We start from the raw sequence: 8,591 nt of genomic DNA, 5'->3' as shown, positions 1-8,591 counted from the left end.
GGAAGAGATTATTCTTTTCCTCAATAGCTACCTAGCCTTAATCACTGAATGGGTGTTCAGTCAAACTGAAACCTGTTGAAGATCTTAGTTTAAAAATAAGCCAAGCTCTCCCACAGTATCCAGGGCCATCTCCAAACATGCTGATCTATATATTTAGCCACTGGACCTAGATGGCTCTGGAGGGGAAAGGGAGGCAAGTTCCCTCACTTAAATCCAATTCACTCTCATGTCATGACATTATATCCCTGAGGTCATGGACCTCTTCAGGAATAAAGTACAAACAACAATTATATGCCAGGCAATCTTAAGCACTATTAAAATAAAGACAAAAAGGGAGATTTCAAGATAATCACAGCCAAATAACTATGGACCTACGATATGTACATATAGGTTAAGCTGGAGATATGGATCAACTCGGGATAGAGAAGACAATGCTGATGGCAAGGTGGTCAAAGTCTGTACTTTTTAGTGTGTTTTAGAATTCTATAGTTGTCGTCAGCAATATCAGACAAGCTTCATTGAAAGTTTTTAATGATAATTATAGCTAGTCCTCAATAACACTTCAAGGTTTGCAAAGCACTTTTCATATATTGTCTCATCTGATTTTATTGGATCTTCCCTCTACTAAGACTTTAAATAAAGAGTGAATCGAGCAAAGATTTTGTCACCTGTTCTCAGCAGATCCAATGCACCTACCAAGGTCATTCATGGAACCAAACCTTTGAGCCCTAATTTTTACCAGGAGATCCCCAGCAGAAGCTGTACTGCACTAACAACAAACATATAGGAGAATGAGAGGAAGAACACAACACTTTTCAGCAGGTGAAGTAATATCCAGCCCTTGATTGTCTTTTAAAACATAGTAGACATGCCATTTTGATCAGTGTTTACAATTTTTTGTAAAAAATGATCCCTAGGACCCTTTAGAAATAAATTTAAGCCACTGAACAATTTCCTGCTGCTCTCTGTGATTTAAGAGATTTTGAATATCCCTGGACTGAGAACATCATTTGTGGCCAATAGAAGATGCCACTGAAAAACCAACTGGTCCATTCAGGAACTGAAATTGTGCTATTACCATCATTGATGCTGCTCTAATCCAAACGGAAATAATGGGCTAGGGTGGAAATATTCTGCTGGAGAAGCCAGAAACCAATGATAAGGTCCAAGAATGAGTAGTCAAAAAAAAAGAAGATAAGTGGGAACAACAGCTACTGTTACACTGAAAATTGGGCTCTGAGGACAGTCCAAGTTTTCTTGAAATTCCTGAAATAAAAAGGAACTTTTAATGAAGAAACACTGAGAGGAAACTTCTTCTGACCACTAAGAGGTGATTTGACTTCTCCAGTGTCACCTACTTCATGTGCACCTCAGGGGGATTCTGAAATCAGATATTCCTGGGAATGATTCTTTTCCACTAGGCCGTATTAGTACATACTGGTATATTTTTCGAAAATATAAATCTCTGTGTAGACCATACAGACATACACACATATCAAATTTAAAAATGCAAATGATTTTCAGCTAACTTTTAGGAAGGAAAAGCAGAGGTTTATTTGTTTAAGATTTTCATAGTTATTAACTTTTTAATCATATCTGGGTTCATAATACAATTAAATAATCTAAATTAATGTAACTGGCATGTAAACCAGGACAAATGTAGGTTGGGACTGTTTTTCCTAAGAAAAAGTTGCTGATATATTTGTTTAAGCAGAGTAAATGATCGGAGCAGCTAGATGGCCCAGTGGCCTGGAAGCAGAAGGATCTGAGTTTAAATCTAGTCTGAAATACTTAACAGCTGTTCCCCTTAGCAAGTCATTTGATCCCAATTGGTTGAAAAGAAGTAGATGTATTTGATAAGCATGACTTTAACTATACCTTCATTTTTTTAAAAATAAGTTTACATTCAGCAAGATGATAGTATTGGCAATAAGCAATGATGAGAGTAAGTTTGCTCACAGATGTTCAGAAGTGTTATAACAATTCCCCTAAGGAAGCTTGCCATAATCAAGACTATCAGAAAAAGTTAATGTCTGAGAACCTGCTATGAAAGCCTTAGAATATTTTGAAATACCATATTATTGAGTCTCCCATGGGAGAGATAATTTATTCCTCACTGGAGTAAATACTGATATCTAGCTAATCTGGCTGAGTCCTCCAAAAATGCTTCACCCAAAGGCAATCAGCTTGGCTCCAGGATTCCACAGACCTCTGATCTGGACCCTCAGAACATCCCAGAGCCTACACATCTGTCGTGACACATCTGTATTTATCCCTTACCCTTTACTATATTTCTCATGGATTGATCATCAAGCTGACATTGCACTCACTTTTGGAAAGACAGAAGGCAGAGTCACAAAATCCAAGCAAGAAGGAAAGATCTACAAGTGTCAAGGCAGCTTCTGAGAAAAAAAGTCATAGAAAGCCATCACGATGGGCACAGATCCTGTGCTATGATGCAGCTTAGGGAAAGCGTCAGCGTTAGGAATCGACAGCACCAGACTGAGGGATGTGCGAGGTCAGCTCAAGGATGGGACCAATAAGGTAACCCCTTTTACCTCCCTTTTCTGGCGAGCTGGGGACTCAAGATTTCTTGTTCCTTATCTGTTGCTTTCAATTTAGATTTAATTTGCCAAGCAGAAAAACTGTTGGCTCGCATAAAGGCTAAGCTGTGTCTATTTTGATATTAATATTATTGCACCTTTGTTAAGATTAAATTCTTACTTTCTGAAACTCATGTTTACTAGATCTACGCTGACCTAGGGTAGCTGATCCCTTTGGTTTTCAGGTGAGCTTGGGATTCCTTGATTTTATCCCATCTGATTTTACCCACTGCCTTGAACTTCTCCATTCACACATCTGTAGAAAGGAAAGGGCCAAAGGGAAAATAATATATCTTTAATCAATGTATAGTTATTCTGGAAAAGTAGAGAAGAAGGACTTGAATATTTCAGGGTAAGAAAACTTATTTTTGAGAATTCTCAAACATTGTGACTAAAGATAGTGTAAAATAATGGCTAGTATTGCCGCTAGATGGCACTATAGTACAGAAAACTCTGGGCCGCAGTCAGGAAGAGCTGAATTCAAATCCCACCTCATTTACCAGCAGTGTGACCCTGGACAGATATTTAACCCCGTTGCTTTGGTTTTCTCATCTGTAAAATGAGCTAGAGAAGGAAATGACTAACCAGTCCAGGATTTTTGCCAAGAAAATCCCCAAAGGGATGACAGAGTGGGACATGACTGAAATGAGTCAGCAACGAGCAATTAGAGCCCCAGATGGACTGACTGAGGGATGAAGTAGTTGCCCAGAAATGTGAACCGCACATGTGGGGCTGCCAGAGACAACTCTTTCCATCTGGATACTTCTGTGCTGAATGCAGAGATGCTCCAGCCATGTGACAAGATCATCTCCATGCTGCTGTTTCCATAGAAACCCCAGAGCAATCAGCAGACAAAGGGACTCCAATTAATGAGGGAGCTGAAATGCATCTTAAAAGACTCCATTCATTCCATTTCATTTTATATTTGTGAGAAAGGTGAGGACTGAAAGCATGAAAAACATGGCTCTGCCAGGATGGGGACGTTCCTCCCGCCCCTTCATGTTCTTTATTAATTTAGGTGAAAAGACATTTTGAGGAGGAAGGAGGAAGTCAGACATGTTTTTCCATGCCAAGTTTTTCACTTTTAAGTAGGGACCACACAACTCATTTCATTTATGAGCCACAATGCAAAGGGAAGAAGAGAACCAGAAATGTGGACTCCCACAACTATAACTCTCTGTCAGAGTTCACTGGGAATGGTTTGGGGGCTCTCATTGATTCAGTTTTATTCCCTTTACTGGCAGAATAGTAGAAAAGTGCTTGGCTTAGGAATGAAGGGATTTGGGTTTGCTTCTTATTGGCAGCATGTAGGCAGGCCTTCAACTCCTGGGCTTCAGTTTTCATCCCTGTAAGATGAAAACAATCTTATTTTCCATCAGTGCAACTAAAGGCAACAACAATTTATTGATTTTTGTTAATGATGTGTTCTTTCTTGTTCTAAATGCCATGAATGGTGCAGAAGAAATTGAGAATGATTCTTGTCCCAGGGAAGGACAAAGTCATGCAGCAGAAGGCAGGAATTACAAACTCTGGGATCATTGGATGACTTTAAATGGGTCTATTGAATTAAATGGGTCCAAGTCTTTGGACTTCAGTTTCTCCTAGTTGTAACAAAGGACTTCTGTTCTTCCCTTCTTCTTCTTCTTTTCTTTTAATATAGCTTTTTATTTACAAGTTATATGCATGGGTAATTTTACAGCATTGACAATTGCCAAACCTTTTGTTCCAATTTTTCCCCTCCTTCCCCCTCCCCCCTCCCCTAGATGGCAGGTTGACCAATAAATGTTAAATATGTTAAAGTATAAATTAAATACACAATAAGTATACATGTCCAAACAGTTATTTTGCTGTACAAAAAGAATTGGAGTTTGAAATAGTGTACAATTAGCCTGTGAAGGAAATCAAAAATGAAGGCGGACAAAAATAGAGGGATTGGGAATTCTATGTAATCATTCTTAGTCATCTCCCGCAGTTCTTTTGCTGGGTGTAGCTGGTTCATTTCATTACTGCTCCATTGGAACTTATTTGGTTCATCTCATTGCTGAGGATGGCCAGGTCCATCAGAATTGATCATCATATAGTATTGTTGTTGAAGTATATAATGATCTCCTGGTCCTGCTCATTTCACTCAGCATCAGTTCGTGTAAGTCTCTCCAGGCCTTTCTGAAATCATCCTGCTGGTCATTTCTTACAGAACAATAATATTCCATGGACTCTGATTTATAAGAAATCAAGCCATTCTCCAATTGATAAATGGTGAAAGGATATGAATAGACAATTCTCAGATGAAGAAATTGAAACTATTTCTAGCCATATGAAAAGATGCTCCAAGTCATTATTAATCAGAGAAATGCAAATTAAGACAACTCTGAGATACCACTACGCACCTGTCAGACTGGCTAGAGTGACAGGGAAAGATAATGTGGAATGTTGGAGGGGATGTGGGAAAACTGGGACACTGATACATTGTTGGTGGAATTGTGAACACATCCAGCCATTCTGGAGAGCAATTTGGAACTATGCCCAAAAAGTTATCAAACTGTGCATACTCTTTGATCTAGCAGTGCTGCTACTGGGCTTATACCCCAAAGAGATACTAAAGAAGGGAAAGGGACCTGTATGTGCCAGAATGTTTGTGGCAGCCCTCTTTGTAGTGGCCAGAAACTGGAAAATGAATGGATGCCCATCAATTGGAGAATGATTGGGTAAATTGTGGTATATGAATGTTATGGAATATTATTGTTCTGGAAGAAATGACCAGCAGGATAAATAGAGAGGCTTGGAGAGACTTACATGAACTGATGCTGAGTGAAATGAGCAATTCCAGGAGATCATTATATACTTCAACAACAATACTGTATGAAGATGTATTCTGATGGAAGTGGATTTCTTCGACAAAGAGAAGATCTAATTCAGTTTCAATTGATCAATGATGGACAGAAGTAGCTACACCCAGAGAAGGAACACTGGGAAATGAATGTAAACTGTTTGCATTTTTGTTTTTCTTCCCAGATTATTTTTACCTTCTGAATCCAATTCTCCCTGTGCAACAAGAGAACTGTTCGGTTCTGCACACATATATTGTATCTAGGATATATTGTGACCTATTTACCATGTATGAGACTGCCTGCCATCTAGGGAAGGGGGTGGAGGGAGGAAAAGGAAAAGTTGGGACAGCAGTGAGTGCAAGGGATAATGTAAAAAATTACCCTGGCATATGTACTGTCAATAAAAAGTTATAATTATTTTTTAAAGAGATAAGCATTTGTATGTAGTTTGGTAAAAACATGTTTTTATTGTTTATTCATTTTAGTCTTATCCAAATGTTCACGACCCCATTTGGAGTTTTCTTGGCAAAAAACACTGGAGTCATTTGCCATTTCCTTATCCAGCTCATTTTACAGATGAGGAAATTGAGGCACACAGGGTTAAATGCCTAGGGTCATTTCTCTTTTTTTTTTTTTTTTTTAATTTAATAGCCTTTTATTTACAGGATATATACATGGGTAACTTTACAGCATTAACAATTGCCAAACCTCTTGTTCCAATTTTTCACCTCTTACCTCTACCCCTCCCTCCTAGGGTCATTTCTCTTTTTTTTTTTTTTTTTTTTTTTAATTTAATAGCCTTTTATTTACAGGATATATACATAGGTAACTTTACAGCATTAACAATTGCCAAACTCTTGTTCCAATTTTTCACCTCTTACCCCCACCCCTCCCTAAATGTCAGGATGACCAGTAGATGTTAAAATATATTAAAATATAACTTAGATACACAATAAGTATACATGACCAAAACATTATTTTGCTGTACAAAAAGAATCAGACTCTGAAATATTGTACAATTAGCTTGTGAAGGAAATCAAAAATGCAGGTGTGCATAAATATAGGGATTGGGAATTCAATGTAATGGTTTTTAGTCATCTCCCAGAGTTCTTTTTCTGGGTATAGCTGGTTCAGTTCATTACTGCTCCATTAGAAATGATTTGGTTGATCTTGTTGCTGAGGATGGCCTGATCCATCAGAACTGGTCATCATCTAGTATTGTTGTTGAAGTATATAATGATCTCCTGGTCCTGCTCATTTCACTCAGCATCAGTCGTGTAAGTCTCTCCAGGCCTTTCTGAAATCATCCTGTTGGTCATTTCTTACAGAACAGTAATATTCCATAATTTTCATATACCACAATTTATTCAGCCATTCTCCAACTGATGGACATCCATTCAGTTTCCAGTTTCTAGCCACTACAAAAAGGGCTGCCACAAACATTCGTGCACATACAGGTCTAGGGTCATTTCTCAAAAGTGTTTGAGGTCTCCCTGACTTCCTCATTTCACCACTTATGGACCATTGATGACAAATCCACATCCCCTAAATCTGGCAAACAATTTGCTGATATTGTTAGGATACTAAAGTCTACTTTAATTTTAAGCTTATGTAATGAATCATCAATCATAATTTAGATTGTAAATACCCTTAGACAGAACTATAAAAGAGGCCCATCCAAAAGCCTGCTTTGGGTAGTAAGGAGAAGACTTCTGTGTTCTGTTGGCTTGGAATAATTGAACATTTAATCACTGGAGGGCAGTGTTGATTGACAAAGATTTGCTGGAATGCTGCCTCAAAGACAAACATGGCTGCAACCAAAGCAAAATGTAACAAAGCTATGAGCACTGTATAGGAAATACTCTTTTTTTTTTTGTTTTTTTTAAGAGTGTGGTCCACACTCAGTTCCCACAGTCCTCTCTCTGGGTACAGATGGCTCTCATCATCACAAAATCATTGCAAGTGGCCCGAATCATCTCATTGTTGAAAAGAGCCACATGGAAGAGATTTTCTTATTGGGACTTTTTGAGATCAGGCTGGTGTTTATTAGTTTGTATTGTTGAATAGTCAATAAAATTTTATTGTATACATTAATAAACATAAATCTTATCAGTCTGCCCCAATAAGCATCAAAATGGTAAATTGGTTTTGTATATATATCAGTTTCTTAAACTCTGGGTCATAATGCCATATGAAGTCTTGTAATTGAATGTGAAGATGGAATAATTATGATTTATTATCAGCAAATTTTTGATTTGTATATCCATTTTATATATCTATATACTTGGGGTTGTGTAAAAATTTCTTGGCAAAAAGGAGTCATGAGTGGAAAAAGTTTTAAGAATCCCTGCTATACACAGGCAAGTCTAACATTTCAGCATTTGTTCCTTATCTGCAAATGGGGATAATAATAACATCTACCCTAAAGAGTTGTTGTAGAGATCAGATGAGATAACATGTAAATCACTGTATAATTCTTAGCTTGATTATTATTATTATCGCAAGGACTCCAACTCAGTAGTTCTAGAGATGAAAGGGTTATGGAAAATAATCATATTATAAACTCTAGACATTGCTATCTGAAAAGAAGTTAAGTCATTGCTTTAAATGTCATATCTGCTCACTGGGGGTAACTCATTGACCTAGAGAAATCTCAGGGGTTCAAGAAATGGCTCTGGATTTTCCCTCTGGAATCTGGGCATTCGGATTGAGAACGAGGCTTCGTGATGCCCTGGTGCCCAATGCATAAAGCATCTTGGTTTCAATTATAGGGAAAACAAGCCAGTTTGCTGAGTGAGCTGCCATCAGCCTTTTCCACCTGCTATAGTGTGATGTGTTGAGCTTGCAAGATGGCAAAATGTCACCATAGTAAGAATTTATGTTTAAATGGATTGAGGGAAAGCTCTCCTCTTATCAATAAGTCTTCTGCTAGTTTCCCTGAATTACCCTCACCTCCTTTGATTCATTCCAATCCATGTGCCACCATTTCAGGTTTGAGTGTTGGACCTAAATAAGCGATCCCATTAAGAATCACTTGGAAGCACAGTGTAGCCCTCAAGGCCTCATTATTGGGAATATCTTATAATGCTCCTCCTACAGTGATGAACAGTGACCACAACTATGCTATTTGGAGCTTTATAGTAATCCATAATCACCTCAA

This window comes from Sarcophilus harrisii, chromosome 4 (genome assembly GCF_902635505.1).
Source record: "Sarcophilus harrisii chromosome 4, mSarHar1.11, whole genome shotgun sequence".
Taxonomy (NCBI): Eukaryota; Metazoa; Chordata; class Mammalia; order Dasyuromorphia; family Dasyuridae; genus Sarcophilus; species Sarcophilus harrisii.
The sequence above is the reverse complement of the archived record's forward strand: the minus strand, read 5'-3'. Positions refer to the sequence as shown.